The sequence below is a fragment of the Mesoplodon bidens genome (assembly GCF_964165515.1).
Source record: "Mesoplodon bidens genome assembly, chromosome: 10".
Taxonomy (NCBI): Eukaryota; Metazoa; Chordata; class Mammalia; order Artiodactyla; family Ziphiidae; genus Mesoplodon; species Mesoplodon bidens.
Genome location: NC_138172.1, coordinates 26010035 through 26028627, shown reverse-complemented (window position 1 = coordinate 26028627; position 18593 = coordinate 26010035). Strand labels below are relative to the sequence as shown.

The following is an 18593-nucleotide window of genomic DNA, read 5'->3' as shown; positions in this document are numbered from 1 at the left end:
GGAGCCCGCAGCGTTCTACAGAAGACTTGTCAGCTGCCAAACAGGAGACCTTCTTTAAGGGTGCCTGAGCCCCAGCTAATGCTAGAGGATTTTCATTCTACCATCCTGGCACTTTTAGTTTAGCAAAATACAGTAGCCTGGACAATACACTTTATTCTGTCAACTCAGTCCACAGAGTTGAAATAGTGGAAAGTTCCTTTGAGTGGGAATGGTTTGGGACCTTACAGGGACTGAAGATGGCACCTTTGCTGCTGGCTAAACCTCTCTGCACACAAACGGATGTGAGCATATTGCCTTTTCAGTGGACTGTCTTATTTTTTAGCAACGACGCTTAGAATAAAGATGATAAAAAGGTAACAATCACAACCACCACCACAGTAATAGCTAACCTTTATGGAATAATTATTATGTGGCTAGCACTGTGCTAGGTGCTTTTTGTATGTCATCTCACTGAATCCTTACACCCTGCCTATTGGTTCTACTGCTCTTCTCATGATATATACAGGAAACAATACCCAGAAAGGTAGCTCGAAGTATTTTCAGCTCTTTCTGAATCCAGAGTCTGAGCCCTTGATGATAAACATCATCCCCTACTGCCTAACCTCTAAATTCCCTGTTCATTCCTTAAGCTTCCATGAATGCACCTTCCTTCCAATTTTTTTCCCCTACATTGCATGGTGAACCTTTACAAACCTGCCATTTCAAACAATGCTGTTTTACAATTTCTGGCGGTCCCACGATTGTTTACAGACGGTAATGCCTGATGGAGCCAACATGTTTTAATTTTCACATTAAAAAAAGAATTTCCAAGGGGAAAGAGCATTTGATGGAAAGGTAAAACCTTTACAAGCACTCAAGGAGGCATTAAAATCCAAATTTCCAAAATACAGTAATTCCGTTAAAGTTGTGACTTACTCTGGAGCCCAAGGGGACACTCATCCTGACCACTCTGTGAAAGCCATCAGCAGCCAGTAAGCCTTCTGGGAAGCAGGATTAGAGCAGCCAATTCAGCCTCCAGCAAGGAGACCAGGTTGCTTCATTTAGTTTAAGTCTCACTGAGATGGTTTAAAACACTCCCTGGGAAGAGATATTCAAGCAAAGCAAATTGCAGCCTTGCAAGCTGCAGCTCTGGTACCTGACAGTCCCTGTCTGCAGCGTCACAGCACATTGGAGCCCTCCCCTGACTGTGGCCATGGATGCAATGACTAGAAGCAGAACTGCCTCGCTGGGGAAATCACATACGTGCCGAAGTTATACAAGAGCCACGCCTGGACCAGCGGACGGCATCACAGCTGGTACAGATCACTTAACCCAGTGTGATTTGGCCAAGCTCGGATTATTTATGGTTCATAAAACTCCCATGAGACCCCAGCATATTCTAAGACCACATAACAAAAAATAATGGGATTAAAAATCTGTATTTCATCGCAAGACCTCCATGGCACATTAGTAATGCTGTGATTGGCTTTGGGGAAACCAAGAGCAAGGAGAGCTAACTGTGGACACTCTTCCAAGAAACCCAATGTAGAGAACGCACTGAGTCATGTGTTTCAGCCAGGCTGTGCAGTCATATTCTGGAGCTCTGTCACCATTTCTAATCTGAAAGCACTGGCTAAAATTCAACCTAAATAATTCCAGCGCCATTTCTTCACCTGGAAGTCTCAGCTAAGTCTTCATTTCCCAGAGCCTCTCATGGTTTCTGACATCCTGAGCCGAAATGCAAGAACACAGCCAGGTGCGTGGTTTGTTTTTAAGCCCTCTCCCCTTTTAGTATGATTATTTTTTAAGGATAGCTACACTTCTTTTAGAGAAGAGCTGCTTCTAAAGTACCAAGACGTGAGTGTTTCTTCAGGACTTCCTAGAGCTGTGAGCTTTTGAATAAGCATAAAAAGGGAAGAGGTGCCAGAGGGCCAAGGAAAACAGCCACCTGGCAAGATAACGGAGCCCCCATGTCTTGCCTCCCCCCATGCAAAGCTTCTAGATCTAGCTTTCTCATCCTTCCTAGAAAATACGCTGTTGTTCAATTTGTGAATTAGAATAAATTTCTTACCTACCTCAAGGGAGGGTGAAATTCTCAGTCTGGATGGAAGCTTCCGCCAGACCCTCTGAGCTTGTCAATTGCCCCAGTTCACTTTTCCCCTGGGTCTGGCTTCTAAGAATGCAAGCAGGACTGCAGGCAGCCAAAGCATCTTTTTCTGGAAACCCTTCTCCAAACCTGGACCCTTCCTGCAGCAGGAAGGCTCAAGCCAGGGCTGCTCTGCATTCGCTCACGGGGAAGAACACTGCTGGATCGAGCCCCTCTTGGGATCCACCAGGCAGGGTTAAAAGTGTGACTTCTTCCCTCCCTTCGGATCCGATCGCCTTCCTGAGAACCTCAGTTTCGTCTTAACTCCCCTTCTTCACAACAATCTGCAGGAAATCACAGACCGAAGCTTCAGCGTCACCAACTGATCCTGAGCCAGACCCCGGGAAGACCAGTCAGCTGGTCGCGGAGCCCAAGATACTGAACCAGGAAACGTGCAGCTCCGCCAAAAAATAATAATAACAGTCGGCGGAGCTGCTGGTGGTGCCGAACTCGCTGTTGCAGTGCTCGCATCCTCCGCATGCTAATGAAGCCGTGACGTCAGCAAGTCAGTCGAGGCATCTGGATGTCCCGTCCCCTCTGCCCGGCGCTGAGATTTATTTACATGTAAATTAGCCTCGCCTTCCAAATCAATAATCCCCAAGCCAGGAAGAGGCGAAGAAAGCCTTTGCTGGATGCAAAGGCCCTAGCGACACAACCTCCAAAGGGGTACAAAAATATCACATAGGAGAAGAGAGGCTTTAAAGATACACGCCTTTTTTTTTTTTTTTTTTTCTTTTTAAAGGCTGTGCTCTTATGTGCCAGGGATCAGACCTGGGCACAGTTATAAACCTGAGCGCCTGTTTCAGATTATATGCTACACCAACCCAGGCGTGGAATCAGAGCTTTCTTTTTTTGCCCCCCTCCAAATGCCTCTACTTTCTTTTTCTTTCTTTTCTCTCTCCAACTTCCATTTCAGGGTATTGGCTGGCTTGGGACTATGTCAACCTTGAATTTTTTTGCACCTCCGAGATAAAACACAAATGACTGCTTTCCTCACGTGCTTGGGTGTTGAATTAGCCCCCTCTGTCAACCCCTGACCCCAGCTCCAAGTAAGCATGAGAGATGACAAAGCATAAACCTGCCCAGGGGCTTCTGAGGACCCTTGGACCCTTAGAACACACTGCTTCCATCTGTCCATTTTACAGATTAGGAAACTGAGGTTTTGAGTGGAGAAGAGGCTTTTCCAAGGCCACACAGGGATTTCAGCAGCGGTGGGCCAGAACTCACATTTCCTGGACCTCAGTCCATGGCTTTGTTAAAGATCTTTGGGTCTCCAATCTCCATCTTTCTGTACCAACAAAGAGGTCTATCCAAGCAATCAGGAAGAAAGAACTCTACAGTACTGGGTAGCCCTGGGTTTGAATCCTGGCTTTGTTGGCTGCTAGAGATGTGACCTTGGACAAGTCACTTTAACACTTGGGGTTTTCAGTTTCTTCATCTGTACCATCCCTTCATTCAATAAATACTTTCTGAGCACCTAACTCTGTGCCATGAGCTGTTCTAGGGACTGTGTATAGGTACAGTGTTTGCTCTGAGCTTTAGTGCAATAAAGTAAAAATACCAAGTGGAACTGCAGTAAGGATGGATACAATACCAGTAACAGTAAATTATAGTTATTTCTGGTATTTTCGATGAAGTCAGAAAAATTCACTAAGGTTTTCCTTCCACTAGGATAGCCTTTGTATCTCTCCTCTGAGTGTTTCTGTGGTCATCTTTTATTGTTTAAAATCAATTGTTCTTTCAGTGCTGCCTATGCAGTATGCTGAGCCAGGGGAGAGGCAAGAGCAAGCCAATTCTCTGGACTCTGTGCCTGTGATAGGGAAACGCTGTGGGGTCCTCGGGTGGAAGGTGAGTGAAGAGCTGGGGAGGCTGGGAGAGAGGTGTATCCTGTCATGCCCAGACGTGTCCCCGAGGACAAAGCAGCTAGCACGGCTCCTTGCCCATACTCCCCACTTCCCCGCCTGAAGAACCCACCCCATGAGCTCTGCCCTGCCAGCTAGAGCTCCTGAAGCTTCAAATGAATTTCTTTGTTGGATGTGGGGAAGTTAAATTACGTCCTTTGTTATGCATAATTGTATTAATAATGCTTAATAACTTCTTTCAAATTGCTTCTCTCTGGTTCACAGAAGACCTTTCATGGTGAAAATCATGGGACCTGAAATAACTTTTTACTAATAGAAACTGAATACAAGCGAGTGAGTTATACTCTGCTATAGGTCTCCATCACACGGAACACAGAGCACGTGGGGAAGCAGACGGTTCCCCCCAGACCACAGTATGCTTCAATAAGGAGATTACCAAATATACCAGTTTAGGGCCACCAATGGCCAAGTGAAAGCAGTGACGCCCTACTCTGGTGTGGCCATGGACAAGTCACTTCAACTTTCTATGCCCCAGTTTCTTCATCTGAAGATGAGTGTCTCTGATGTACTTATCATATGTGTGATCATACAAGAAGTATGAGAAGCAATTCACAAGTGACGGACAGGGAAGCAATGAAGAGGAAAGCAGAGCAGAGAGTGAAAAGAGATTCATCTTCACCTGGAGTAGATCTGACACGTGACCATCCATTTCATAAGAGGGGATGATATGACACGGGGTCCGGAATGGAGTGCCTGCGGTCAGACCTTGGCTCTGACATTTGCTAACTCTCTGATTGGGGGGCCGAGGCTCTTATCTTATAACAGGAGGGACAATAATAGGGCCTACACTTGCAGGGCTGTTTTGAGGATCAAATGATCCTCAGGGTGAAGTCCTTAGCACTGAACCTAGCACACAGCAAATTTTAGCTATCGGTAGTGGAAGTGATGACCTTTTACTATTCACTCTGGCACTAACTAGTTAAGGACGAAAGTTCAAAAGTCAGGAGGAAGTGGGTAAACAGAAGACTGCCAAATCTTCCCCATTCCTAGGGCATGACTCAAAAAAGTTCACCTAATGTAGGTGAGCTGCTGACACACTTTCTCCATGAAACAGCACAGATACTTTTCAATGGCTATGAAACTGGGAAGCAAGAGAAATGACCAAGAAGCCTCAGGGGCCTCTCCTTCTGAATCTGCACAATAGAGCAAAACAACTGTGTCTCTGGGAAGCATGGGTCCTTCACCCATTCATTCATGTAACCATTCACTCATTAAGTGAGCTCCTATGTGTCAGTCAGTGTGTTAGCCCTTAGGGACATCATGGTGACCATGAAAGACATGGGCCCTGCCCAAAAAAGCTTAGAAATGAGAGGGGAAGACAACTACGCAAGCAATTAGAGTGTGATGTGTATTATGACAGGTGCACGTGCAGAGTTCTCGAAGGTCTGATTGCAGTCAGGAGGGGGATGGTGCAAAATCACTTCGCCAACGTCCTTTTGACAGCATGTGCTCTGTGAGCGCAGCTTAGAGGTGGGGGGGCTGGTGATCTGTGCACCACCCTCGCACAAGATGACTGAAATCACAAAATCCAGGGATCGATAATTCCTTGTGACAATTATTTTCATCCTGGAGAATATTCTATTCTGGATTTTTGGAAAATACGCTGTGAGGAATTAGACAAGGTGAGGCAACAACTACTTTGGAAGTTTCAGAGATCTGGTAAATAGGGGCAAAGCTCGCCCTGTTTTTACACAACAGAGTGATATTGCACATTCATGACAGCAAACTTCTTGGCGGTGGGGGAGGGGAGAACAGGCTATGCCCCTGAGACCTTCAGAACCTTCTATTGATATAGCACAATACGATATTTATATAAATGACCACAATTGCATACAGTATATAGGAAGAGAGACAAGGAAGACAAGATTGGTTGAGGCTGCAGTGATCAGAAATCAGGAAGAGTGTGATTTGAATCACGTTGAATGTCAAAAAAAATTGGGGGGCAGGGGAATGAAAAAAACAAGGTTATGAGGGAAAGGCCTTACTAAGCATGACACAAAATCCAGAAGCCATAAATGAAAAGAGTGCTAAAAGTGCCGAGGTCAAATTCTAGCTGGTAGAGAGGGTGCTGCAGACAGGAGGAAGAGTACAAATATGAGAGAAACGTGTTAGCACAAGTGCAGAACTAACAAAACTCCTCTGCACGAGCACAAGATGGCAGAGCAGGACCAACAGGACACTGGCAGGTAATGACAAAGAGGCCGCTTCATACATGTGGAATATCAAATCATCTTTCCATCCCAGCCAGCATTAGTCAAAATCTTGTTAGAGGATTATGGGGAAAGGGTAATCGAATCACTGCTGGTTACCTTACAGAAGAGAAGGGTAAGTGATGACAAGGACTGTGGCCTCCCAAATGAAGGGCTTTAATGAGGACGTTCATAATGAACAGTTTTTTATCTCCACCTCCATAGGTGTAAAATAAGAAGGAATGGATTTTCAATGAGCTAAAGAGGGATTTCACTTGGACCTAAGGAAGACGTTTGAATCCGGAGATGATAAGAAATGGCTTGGGTCACTCAGAGCAGTGGCAGCATCTTTGCTCCTAGGAGCACTTTACAAAGAAAAAGACAGCACCAGTCCTGGCTGGTTTAGACTAGCACCTTCTGGCTCTGCTATTGTGAAATCGTAACTACTATATTACCAAAGTTTCAAACCACTTATCTAATAATAAAGGTCTTAAGTTCATTTAAGTTTATTTTATTTTAGAAAAAGGTAAGTATGTGTAATTAATGTATATATATATACACACACATATACTGTAAGTATATATTTTATATTATATATAGTTTTAAAGAATATATTCTTTAACTTATAAACTTGTTATAAATTATATAACTTATAAAACATATTATAAAACTTCTTTATATTATGAACTTTTAGTATGTAATATATATTATATATTTTATATTATATAAAGAATATATTCTTTAAAACTTTGTAGTATGTATGTGTGTGTATATATACATATATACATACATACACATGTATATACACACACACATTGATACATAATATAAAGAGAGAGAGAGAGAAAGGGAGAGATTGATTTATACAGTTTTAAATAATCTACTCAAGAGTAGTTCTCTGACATTTTGATTTCAAAATCCAGCAAATGTTTCAAAATGAGGGAGAGGAGGCTGTCAAAGAACTGTTATATTAGTTGGGATGGGCTAGGCTATTATGCAGTAGCAATCATAGATCTCAGTGATTTAACACAAAGAAAATTGATTTCTCACTCATGCAAAGTTGGCTGGAGGCCCAGAACCTCTCCAGGCACCTCCATTCCAAGCAGTGACTCAGGGATCTAGTCTGCTTCTTTCTTGTGTATCTGTGATCTTAACACATAATTTCCAGGTTACAGAGACAGAAGGAGAGAGAACTGGAGAAGCTTTTAGGTGCCTCAGCTTACAGGTGAGTGACATCACTTCTGTTGGTCAAACTAGTCCCATGGCCTCACCCAACTGCAGGGGGGCTGGGAACTGTACACCCAGAAATAAGAGGAAAAAGAGATCATGAGGAGCCCTGGTAATGCCTACCACAGCTGGCAATTTTTATTTTTGCCATGTAAACTCATTTGTAAAAAATAACACAATGTTCTAAACCCATAATGTCTTAAAACAAAGGTATGTTTAACATCAAAGAAATGATAATACTCCTCAATGAATACTAGAGATCAAAGTTGCATCTGTCTTGCCCCAAAAGGAAGTAAACAAAATATTCTTGATTTTTATTAACTTCCAAGCAAAAACATCTAACCCATGTAAGCAGAAAATAAATGAAAATTTGTCAAGCTTCTACACTGCAGGTAAAGATAAACAAGGCACCCGAAGGTGGAGCTGCCTTCATAAGATAGAAATGCTCGAAAGAGATCCTCCTCAAGCGATTCTAACCACTTTTCCAATTCAGGCCGACAATAATCTGGCTCCTGCAGCAGGCGGGGCATTGGCCCGGCAAGAGCCCAACAAAAAGACCTGCACTGAAATCCAGCTCTACCACCTCCTAGCTGTATGACCTTGCTAATTAACAGCCCATCGCCTTTTCTAAGCCTCAGTGTCTCCATCTATAGAATGGAGACATCTAACTACCAAAGTTTGGGCAGGATTAGATGAGTCACTTTCTATACAGTGCTTTGTAGAGTACCTCGCATGTAACAGGATACACTACAGTAGCATATACTATTACTCCTCACTTGGTTTTCAGAGGAGGGAGCAAGAATGAGAGACGCAGCCATAAATGATAAAACTGTTCATGCTAAACATAAGGATGACCCCCTCACCACAGCACCCCCTTCTTTCACATCCATTTATATAAGATTCCATCATCACAAATGCTTCTCAGACCATGGACACATTTCTCTATCTTGTGAAAAATAACCTGACACACTTTACATCCAAAAAAGAGGCCTTCCTTTTCTTTTTTTCCACCAACTTAGGAATCAGCCACATTTCATACATTTTAATTATTCTTAAGCCCAATAATCTAACGCACAAAATTTTAACAGAGCCTTTTAATCCTCTTTTAATTACATTAATTCAAAGGAGAAATACAGACAAGCTACTGTGGGCAAATCAAAATGAAAGACTGCTCCCTTCCCCCAGAAGATTAAAAACTGCATCAATGAATTAAACATGTTTACCATCATACATTTCCATGAAAATATTGTTAAAGTGACAGGCTGTGCTAGCGAACATTACCTTGTTTTAGATAAAGAACGCTGAACTTAGTTACAGCAGCGTTTTGTAACTACTAATTTTCATGAAACATCAGAATACAAAGCTGAATTTTCTCTATGTAAAGGACCACAAGAACAAGCACGGATTGTACAGGGATGCTTTGGTTTCCCAGCACTTTCTAAATGCAGGCACTCAAGACCCTGGCATGCTTCTTTGGGGAGAGAATGCTGGAAAAAACGGAGGATGCCCTGGAAAAAGACTGAAAAAAAGACTGCCTCATAAAATAGCAAACTGGCCACAGAGATCTGTCTCAGGAAAATTATCCTGGAACACAGAGTGTCACAGATGTACCAACTGACATACTCTTTTTCTCAAGGACTGGGAAGGACTTATATCCCAGGTGTTCTGCACACTTTCTCTCATGTGGTCCTCACCATCATCCCAAACCGTAGCTCTGATTATCCCACACTGATAGATGAGGACAATGAGGCTCAAAGGGGATAAAAGAACGACACAAGGGCTTCCCTGGTGGCGCAGTGGTTGAGAGTCCGCCTGCCGATGCAGGGGACACGGGTTCGTGCCCCAGTCTGGGAGGGTCCTGCGTGCCGCGGACCAGCTGGGCCCGTGAGCCATGGCCGCTGAGCCTGAGCTCCGCAACAGTGAGAGGCCACAGCAGTGAGAGGCCCGCGACTGCAAAAAAAAAAAAAAAAAAGAATGACACAAGGACCCACAGCTGAGATTTGGTGTTGGGTCTGATTACCAAGTCCATATTTCTTCCTCGAACTCAAAGGTTCTCAGTCATCCCCACAAAAACGAGGTGTGTCCCAATCAGGGTGCAATATGTTGGAATTAACTTATTATTAAAAACAGAGAAAAAACACAGAAGGTTCCCGGGTCACCCAGGTTAGATGGATTCCTTTGTACAAAACTCAACAGTACTGCTGTCTTAGATGTGTGTCCTTTCCTTTAGAACTTGTGTCCTGTTTCACAGTTTCTGCAACCGTGGTTAGCAGTTCTGGTCCATCCAGGTTCAGTGTTAATGATCACTTGATTAATATCTCTAACTAGACTGTGCATCTCTGAGGGCAGGGACATGCCTTTTCTGGCTCACCATTCTATTCCAAGCACCTAGCAGAGGACCCGGTGACCTGACAGCTAATGAATATTTGCTGAATGAATAAAAAGTTTGACAGTAATTTTTCTTACCTAGAAATTAGAGGGAATTCAGGATTATTCCTATCAGAACATCTCTCCGCTCACGTGCATTGCAACATGACTGCGTGAGTGGGAAAGGAAAGGACGGAGTAAACCTCTCTGACTTTCTTCGTTTAGCTTCCAGGATGTCACATTCTCCTGCTTTTCCCTCCTACCCTCTGGCTGTTCCTCCTCATCCCCCTGACAGCTAAACACTGGAATAGCTCAGGGCTCAGTCCTGGAACCTCTACTCTTCCCTGTCTATCTTCACTTCTTTGATCTGGTCCAGGGTCTTAAACACCATGTCCATGGCCAGACTTATTCCATGAACTCAAGGCCTTACACATCCGTCTGCCTATGTCACATCTACATCTGGATGTCTGAAAGTCTTCTCAAATTTAACAAGTCCAGACCTCAGTTCTTAAAACCCACCCCCCTCCCCCACAAATGTGCTCCATCTGCAGCATTCACTATCTCAATTAATGGCAACTCCATCTTTCCTGGTTAAGAACAAACACCTTCGAGTCACCCTTCACTCTATTCTTCCTCTTGCCCTTGACATCTAATCCAGAAGCTGGCAAACCACATCCCACCACCAGCCAAATCCCATCTGCTTCATCTTTTTGCAAATACCATTTGATTGGAACACAATCTTGCCCATTCATTTATTTATCATCTACAGCTACATTCATGCTTGGACAGAACTGAGTAGTTGCAACAGAAACTGCATGACCACAGTCACTATCTGACCCCTTACACTGAATATTTTGTGACCCCTGACTAGTCCTGTTGGCTCCGCCATCAAAATGTATGCAAAATCTAACATCACTCCATCACTTCCCCTAGTCTCACCCTGCTCCAAGCCACCACCATCTTTCTCCTGGATGGAGATGCAAGCCACCATCAAATCTCACCTCTACTTTTGCCCCCCTTCAGTCTATTCACAAAACTACAACCACAGTGATTCTCTGAAAACAAACATTAGAGCATGTCACACTTCCGCTCAAAACCCATCAATGGGGCTTCCCTGGTGGTGCAGTGGTTGAGAGTCCACCTGCCGATGCAGGGGACACGGGTTCGTGCCCCAGTCCGGGAAGATCCCACGTGCCACGGAGCGGCTGGGCCCGTGATCCATGGCCGCTGAGCCTGTGCGTCCGGAGCCTGTGCTCCGCAACGGGAGAGGCCACAACAGTGAGAGGTCCGCGTACGGCAAAAAAAAAAAAAAAAAAACCATCAGTGCTGCTCATCTCAGAGCAAGGCCCTTGAGATCTAGGCCCCATGATTTCTCTGACAGCATCTCCTGCTACTCTCCGTCCTGCTGTCATTCAAACACTGGTCCCCAGACACACCAGGCACATGCCTGCCTCCCGGTCTTTACACTTGCTCTTCCCTCTGCCTCAAATATTCCTCCTGCAGATGGTAGCCTGACTCACTCTCTTATCTTTTCAAGCCTTAAAAATGTCACCTCAGTGAGGGCTCCCCATCCTATCTGAGACTGTCCTCCCTCCTATCTTCCTAATACTGTCAGACCTTTTCCTCACTTTGTTTCTCCTTAGCACTTAGCAACCTTAATATCAAATTTTTATTGAGATAATTTATAAACCACACAGTTCACCCATCCAATAGGTTTTACTATATTCATAGAGTTGTGCAACCCTTACCAGAATCTAATGTTAGAACACTTTCACTAACCCCCAAAAGAAATCCCTTAGCAAGTAGTAATCGCTCCCCATTTGCCCCACTGTTCTAGCAGGAGGCAAACACTAGTCTACCTTCCGTCTCTAGAAATTTATTCTGAACATTTCATATGAATGGAATCATATAATACGTGTCCTTGTGTAACTGGTTTCTTTCATTTAGTATAATATTTTCAAGGTTCATCCATGTTGCAGCTTAGACGAGAGCTTCATTCCTTTTCCATGGCTGAATAATATTCCACTGTATGGATATACATTTTATTTATCCATTCATCAACTGATGGACGTTTGGGATGTTTCTACTTTTTGACTAGTATCAATAATACTATCATGAACATTTGTGTCCAAGCTTTTTTGATGTATGTTTTCATTTTTCTTGGGCATATATTTAGGAATGGAATTGCTGGGTCATGTGGTAGCTCTGTTTAACACTTTAAGGAACTATCAACGTCTTTGTCAACACTGCAAAATCAGTCATTAATCCTATTAGGGTTCCCTTATATGCAATTGGTTGTTTTTTCTTACTACTGCTTTCAAGATTTTCTCTTTGCCTTTCAACACTTTTACTATGAGGTGTCTCAGTGTGGCTCTCTTTTCATGTATTTACTCGGAGTGTGTTAGCTTACTGGATGTATAGAATAATATTTTGCATCAGATTTGGGAAGTTTTCCACCATTACTTCTTCAAATATTTTTTTCTCTCTTTTCTTTTTTTTTTTTTTGGAGTACGCAGGCCTCTCACTGCTGTGGCCTCTCCCGCTGCAGAGCACAGGCTCCGGACGCGCAGGCCCAGCGGCCATGGCTCATGGGCCCAGCCGCTCCGCGGCATGTGGGACATTCCCAGACTGGGGCACGAACCACGTGTCCCCAGCATCGGCAGGCGGACTCTCAACCACTGCGCCACCAGGGAAGCCCTCTCTCTTTTCTTTTTCTTTTTTTTTCCCCCCTCCTTTAGCTGGTCCCATTATGCATATGTCGGTATGCTTAATGGTATCTCACATTTCTCAAAGGTTCTGCTTTTTTTTTTTTCCCTCCTCATTCCTTTTTACTTTTTCTCCCTACTCTTCAGACAAAATAATCTTTTACTGGTTCACCTTCAAGTCTGCAGACTCTTTCTTTCTCCAGATTAAATCTACTAGTAAATTTTTCATTTATTATACTCTTTAACTCTAAAATTTCCATTTTTAAATAATTCTTTAAAAGAATAATTTCTCTTTATTGATATTCTCTATTTGATGAGACACTGTCATCATGCTTTCCTTTAATTCTTTAGATAGTTTCCTAAAGTTCTTTGAATATATTTATAACAGCTGCTTCGAAGTCTCTGGTAAATCTGACATTTAGGTCCCCTCACAGTTTCTTCTGCCTACTTTTTTCTCATGTGTATGGATCACACTTTGTTTCTTTGCATGACTCATGATATGTTTTTGAGAACTGAACATTTTAGATAATACACTAGCAATTCTGAACACTGACTCCCTCTTCCCTTTCCCAGGCGTTTGCTGCTGTTTGCTTATTTGCTTCGTGACTGGCTAGGCAAGTTGAGTGAAGTCTGTTTCTCCTACAGTGTGCAGACTCTGATGTTGCTCCTCAGAGGACATGAGCACAGTATCCATGAGCACCCGGCTGGTCTATATTTATCAGATTCACACCCAGCTATTAGCCTCCACTAACTGCTAGCTGATTATTCTACTTACTGTTTTCAACAATAAATACCCTGAAGCATAAACTGCTCCACAGTCTGATCTGACTGAAGTAGGGCTCCTCTGCAAAGGCAGGGTGTTGCCAGTCTTTGAGGTTGTCCCTCCCAGGGGGAAACCATAGCCCTAGACTGAGATCTAGGTGGAGACGGAGCCCCACCTTCTTGGCTGCATATTTCCAGAGTAGAATTTCCATCACACTGATCTGTGTTGGGGGGAACAGGGGAGATGAGCGGGTCATGGCTCAAATGCCATACGCTCTCTGTTCTTACCAAGATTTAATAGATTTTCTTGAATAGCAGTTTCTCCATTTGTTGCATACATTTGGGACAATTTTTCAAAACCATAAATGCTTGTTTTTTTTAAATAAATAATTTAGAACAGTCAAACAACTGTCTCCCTGGCTAATTTAAAGGGTTTGCCATGCTTCTCACACTGCCATTTTGAAGTTAATGTTCAGCACTTAACACTCTTAAACCACTATATGATTTACTTGTTTATGTTGCTTTATGCTCTGATTCCCTTCAGAGCTCTAGAACGTAAGCCCCATGCTGTGGTGAGGGGGGCAGAGTTTTGTCAGTTTCAGTCAGTACCCTAACCTCAAAGCCTGGAACAATGCCTGGCACAGAGTAGGTCTTCAATAAATATGGGCTGAACGAATGGAACACCCATGAACAGCAGGCTATCTTATGTACGCCATGGCTGACCATAAACTGCCATGGCTGATGATTCATTCATGAGACAATTATGGATAACTGCAGTCCTATATTTCCACATAACATTTTTTTGCAATTCCCTTGGAAGCTGATCACAGCCCTGGGAGACTGTCACACCTGTGACTGTTGTCAGCAGATGACTGATGAAGAAGAAAGAGTGAGAAGTATAGCTATGGCATACATATCCCTCAACCCTCTGTGCTGGATTCCACCTCTGCTCTTTTTCATCTTAAATATTCTTTAACATCTATAAATAGCTTGCTATAAAGGCCGTCTAATTTATCCTGGTTTGAAAAAAAGTCCTGCTATAATGGAACTAGTCCTGGAAATGGAATCAGGAAGCCTGTGTCTGATTCTGGGCTCTAGCTCTTGTGGTCTGTGTGCCACTGGGCAAGTTACTTAAACTCTCTGTTCTTCAGAAGCCTCCTCTGAAAAACGTGAATAATGGCGAGAACTGATTGTAATAGCTTTTCTTCTCATATGAGTTCAAACAATCTTTGCAAGGCGTTTTGCACAGTGTCAGACACACCCGGAGCACTCATAAGTGTTAGGTACTATTACGATTATCTGTAAAACAGAAATCAGAGACCTGCTCAGCCATCACACTGGGGTGAGCTGTGAATTCAATGAGAGAGTGGCTAGGAAGGTAGATTGTTCATGTGGATGTATCATGCAAAATTACCTTCTTAGAGCTACAGAACTAAGCCTTTCTGACCTGCTGGGCTGAGAAAAAGCCTCACCAGTGTTTGCTTCTGTTCTAATCCATCATGCTACTCCTCCAGGCCTGTGGTCCCATTACTCAAGCCCCAGGCTCAACGAGGCCCTGGAGGAGAACTGGAAATCCTGTCTGAAGACCCTCACCTTCCCTCAGGGAGGAAGTTCCTGGCACAAGGCTATCATTTTGAACTCTGTCTTCCAGCCACCATCTTGCTCAACAGAGGACCAGGCGAAGGCAGAGTCCAAACTACAAAAAACATATCGAACTTGAACTTCCAGACGAAACGAGCGGTGGAAGAGGTTTACTTATCCACCATAACCTGCTTGCCTTCAGAGAAGTGGGTAGTGTTTGACCTAACATGAGTCTGAACCACCAGGAGAGCCAGTGTCTGGAGGAGAAACGTTCCCAATGGCCAGGGACCTCTGGGTATCAGGCAGGACGTGTCCAAGGTCAAATCCTGACTCTGTGCCTTATTATTAGCAGTGTGAAATGGGACAAGTCACTTTTTCTCATGAGCCTCATCCAACAGTCTCTGCCTCATGGACTTTCTGGACTATATGAAATAACACAGGCAAAGTTACCAAGCACATAGCAGGTTCTTAAAAAAGTTAATGCAGGGCTTCTCTGGTGGAGTAGTGGTTGAGAGTCCGCCTGCCGATGCAGGGGACGCGGGTTCGTGCCCCGGTCTGGGAGGATCCCACATGCCGCGGAGAGGCTGGGCCCGTGAGCCATGGCCGCTGAGCCTGCGCGTCCGGAGCCTGTGCTCCGCAACGGGAGAGGCCACAACAGTGAGAGGCCCGCGTACCACAAAAACAAAACAAAACAAAACAAAAACCGTTAATGCAGTCTGAGTGTAAACGCACCACAGTCAGGACGGTGAGGCACCATCCCAAGCCCTCCGACTGGAGCAGCGGTCGGCACCCGCAGATCAGTCCCCCGCCCCCCGCCTGTATTCTTCCCTGACTCTGAGGCCTGCGGAGCCCCTGACAGCCAGGGCGGTTTGCCCGTTGCCTTGTTTATTCTGCCTGCTCCCCACGACACCAGTGCAAGCAGGAACCCTGCTGGTGTGTCTTCGGGGTCACCGGGGGACAGGCCCAGATGGATGTCAGAGCAGGCTGCTGTGGTGAATTATTTAGCACCCCTGCTCCGAGGTAGCAGCTCCTGACTCATCAGGCAGGAGCCACATTCCTCTTCCCTTAAATGGCACATGCAGAGCCCTGCTAGTAGGGATGGCACAGTCTTCACTGCTCAACTCCTCACAGCTGGGGCGGCTGTGGAAGGAAGGGATGTAGGAGCCCAGCCAACAAGAAGATACACAGAAGAGGAGGTGCAGCTAGCTCCAAGGAGGAGAGCCACATTACTGGCAACCAGAAACACCAAGAATAAAAGAAGGTCAGGGTCAGCCAGTGACCGGAGACAGCTGCCCCGAGAAAACAGGGAGGCTTCTTGGAAGGATCCTTTGGCAGAGATCAGAATCATCAAGTGGTACCCACGGACACACCAAAGGCCTCTAGTCCTTTGGGATCTCCAAGGTGACTGCTCTGAGGAGCGCCTAGCCATAGGGACATGAGTGGAGAGAAGATTTATAAGCCAGGTTTGTAAGTAGCATTTACTGTACACACAACATCTCACTGAACCCCCCTGACAACCCTCCAAGGTTATATCAATAGTCCTTTATCAGAGATAAAGAAACTGAGGTTTGGAGAAGTCAAAATCGCTGTAACTGCAAGCATTCATCTAACTACTGAACCTATTTCCTTTTTCTCCTATTTATTGCTGTTCTTGAAACTTCCATTTAGCCAGCTGAATCTGCCCTTCCCATTCCATCCATCCTAGGTTCGGGTTCATCTGGGTATAAGGGACGCTTGAGTGGGGCCAGTTATGGGGGGATGCGATCATACCACTAAGAGACTGACTGGGTCAAGGAGAGAAGTTGGAAAAACAAGGTACCCCAGGGCTAATGGGCAGGTTCCCGGGCTCGTCATGAATGCCATGAATGCAGGGTGAGGCAGTTACAGCCCCTCTTCATGGACTTGTGGGATGCGGGAAATACAGGCACACCTTGGAGATATTGTAGGTTCAGGTCCAGACCACCACAATAAAGTGAATGTCACAACAAAGTGAGTCACATGAATTTTTTGGTTTCCCCATGCATGTAAAAGTTATGTTTCCACTATACTGTAGACTATTTTTTTTATATTTATTTATCTTTTATTTTTGGCTGCGCTGGGCCTTAGCTGCAGCACGCGGGATCTTTCATTGTGGCGCGCGGGCTCAGTTGCCCCATGGCATGTGGGATCTTAGTTCCCCGACCAGGGATCAAACCCGTGTCCCCTGCATTGGAAGGCGGATTCTTTACCACTGGACCACCAGGGAAGTCCCATGTAGTCTATTAAGTGTGTATTATCTCTAAAAAAAAAAAAAAAATGTACATATCAATTTAAAAATACCTATTGCTAAAAAATGTTCATCATCTGAGCATTGAGTCATAATCTTTTTGCAATAGTTTAACACCAAAGATCGCTGATCACAGATCACTGTAACAGACGTTAATAGTAATGAAAAAGTTTGAAAGACTGTGAGACTTACCAAAATGTGATACACAGAGACCTGAAGTGAGCAAATGCTCTTGGAAAAATAACACCGACAGACTTGCTGGAGGCAAGGTACCCACAAAACTTCACTTTGTAAGAAAACACAATATCTGCAAAGTCCAACAAAGTCAAGTGCAATCAAATGAGGTCTGCCTGTAATGAACACTCTCCATACAGTGAGAGCCTCTTTTCAAGCTAAGGGAGTAGGGCTTGGATGCTCTTCTAACTGAGGAAACATAGCAACTCTGTAGGCCTCTGAGGATCCAGAGAATTCTTCACGCCCTTGTGTGGGCCGTGCAACGCCTCAGTGAGTCTGTCCTATGGGTGCTATGGACTTCATTCCTCTCCCTTGGCCAACTCAGCCACCTGCCTGATAGAGTGGGTATACTGAGGCCTCCAACACAGCATAGTGCATCTGAGTTCTTGGTTCTCAAAGTGTGACACTGGACTAGCAGTATCAGCTTCCCCAGGGAACCTGTGGACCAGGCAGAGTCTCAGGCTCCGCCCAGACCTACTGAATCTGGAGGTGGAACTTGGTCATCCCAACTTTTACAAGCCCTCCAGGGGATTCTGCAAGTAGGCTTAAGTATAAGACCCAGAGGTCTAGGTAATCACCAGGAACTGCTGTTGGGAGCCAAAAAGAAGGGATGAACAAGGGCATGAGACAGGAGGGGCCTCTGAGGGTCCAAGACGGCAAGCTGAAAGCCTGGAGACAGAATTTGGCCCACATAAGGGTTTTACTGAGTCTACACCAGAGGCCAGGAAACTGTAAAGGGCCAAGTAATACATATATTAGGCTTGTGGTCTCTGACTCTGGCACAGCTATTCAACGCTGCTGCTGCAGCCTGAAAGCTAACAACCTGTAAGCAGATGGGCGCGGCTATGTCCCAATAAAACTTTATCCAAACAGGTGCTGGGCTGAATTTGGCCTGCAGGTTGTGGTTAGCCAACCCTACATCTGGAACAACAGCTCCTCTTAAAAAGTAAAAATAAAAACACAAAAGCACTCAGAAGACCTGGCCATTCTGAACTCAAGTCCCCAAAAGGCAGCAATCAGCTAGAGCTGAATGGGAAGCCCTCTTCCCTGGGGACACCGTCTCTAGTTTTCCACAGTCCCCACGGATTCTCTCCTAAATACCAGGGCAGAGCCAGTTCACATCTATTATCCTGCTCATTTTCTCCTTTATCTACTTACACTGACATAAATGTGCATTTGTACATACACGTGCGTATGTACCTATGTACGTATGTG

General features: G+C 44.6%; 1 protein-coding gene across 5 annotated transcripts in view; it reads right to left on the bottom strand.

Moving 5' to 3' along the window:
• Window positions 1–18593, bottom strand: part of PRICKLE2 (prickle planar cell polarity protein 2) — a 347221-nt gene that overhangs the window by 124789 nt on the left and 203839 nt on the right. Inside the window, exon 1 of one of the 5 annotated variants that reach the window (XM_081246316.1) lies at window positions 2055–2518. The exons of the other annotated variants lie outside the window; for them this stretch is intronic. The gene's annotated coding sequence lies outside the window, so the exon portion shown is untranslated. Of the gene's footprint in view, window positions 1–2054; window positions 2519–18593 lie in introns of those variants that run through there. 5 annotated transcript variants of the gene reach the window in all.